Source organism: Mandrillus leucophaeus, unplaced genomic scaffold, assembly GCF_000951045.1.
Source record: "Mandrillus leucophaeus isolate KB7577 unplaced genomic scaffold, Mleu.le_1.0 Scaffold908, whole genome shotgun sequence".
NCBI lineage: Eukaryota > Metazoa > Chordata > Mammalia > Primates > Cercopithecidae > Mandrillus > Mandrillus leucophaeus.
The window spans coordinates 618,115-619,677 of record NW_012109897.1 but is presented as its reverse complement, the minus strand read 5'-3'; positions in this window follow the sequence as shown (position 1 = coordinate 619,677).

The following is a 1,563-nucleotide window of genomic DNA, read 5'->3' as shown; positions in this document are numbered from 1 at the left end:
GTGTGTGTGTGTGTGTGTGTGTGTGTGTGTGTGTCCCAGACTGGAATGCAGCCGTGCAATCTCGGTTCACTGTAGTCTTGATACCCCAGGCTCAAGCAAGCCTCTCACCTCAGCTTTCCTAGCGACTGGGACCACAGGCAGGCACCAGCACACATGGGCAATTAATATATATATGTAGTAGAGATGGAGTCTTGCTATGTATCCCGGGCTGGTCTCAAACTCCTGTGCTGAAGTGACCCTCTCACCTCCATGTCCCAAAGTTCTGGGATTATAGACATGAGCCACCATGCCTGGCCAGAATTTTTTAGACAGCACTATGGGAGCAGGGTGTGGTGGCTTATGCCTGTAATCCCAGTGATTTGGGTGGCCGAGGTGGGAGAATTGCTTGAGGCCAGGAGTTTGAGATTAGCCCGAGCAACATAGCAAAACCTAAACTCCACAAAAAATAAAAACAAAAACAATAATAATTAGCCCTACATGGTGCCTTGCGCCTGTGGTCACAGCAACTCGGGAGGTTGAGCAGGAAGGATCGCTTGAGCTCAGGAGTTCCAGACAAGCCTGGGCACATACCTAAACCTAATCTCTACAAAAAGTACAAAAATTATCTCAGTTTGGTGGCGTGTATCTGTAGTCCAGCTACTCGGGAGGCTGAGACAGGAGAATCACTTGAACCGATTCTCCTATCTCAGTCTCCCAAGTAGCCGCAGTGACCTGAGATCACGCCACTGCACTCCAGGCTGGGCTACAGAGAGAGAACCTGTCTCTCTAAAAAACAAACATGTAAACCAACCAACTGACCCACTGTGGGTTCCCCTCCAGCGTCCTGTTGCGTTTCCTGCTGTCTTCTTTCGCCTGTGTGTGAACCCAGAATAATAAATGCCAGTGGTGTGTGTCTCACACCCATCTCCAGCCCCATCACTATCTCTCTGAGCTCGACTCTTTTTACAAAAGGCCACTTGACATCCTCACTCGGCAGCTCAAAAGCTCCTTCAACCCAATGTGCACAAGCCAAGCTCCCTATCTTCCCATTCAGACAGGTTCTTGGTCCACCTCTGTCTGAATGAACGAGCTGCCAAGACTGCAATCTCTTCTCCAAGGGCTGTCCACACTGGATCTCGCTTTCTCTTGTAAATTTCTCTCCCACCAGGGAACTTTCTCCTCCTCTGCCTTCCAAAGTCCTAGGCTAATAGGACCCTGAGCCCAACCCCCAAGGGATGCAATAGCCTTCTTCCCTCTCCCAAGTTATTCTGTGGACCCGGGGTTGGCTCTCCTTCACAGCCAGGCTGGTCGTTTTGGAAATGTTAACTCACTGCAGGACACCGTTCCATGGTTTTTTGCTGCCTTGGAACAAGACCAGCTCCTGCGTGGCCCCTGCCTCCACCTGGCACCACCTCTGGGTCTGGCCCTGGCCTCCCCTCCATTTCCAAAATGGGCCGGGCTCCCTTCCAGTCCGGGTCTCAGCACACTTTCTTCACTCCGCTGCCTCTCTCCCTGCTTCTCCCAACCCGGTTCAGGTTGACTAATTTCAAATTTTATATTCCAGATTTCAGCCCAAATTTCCCC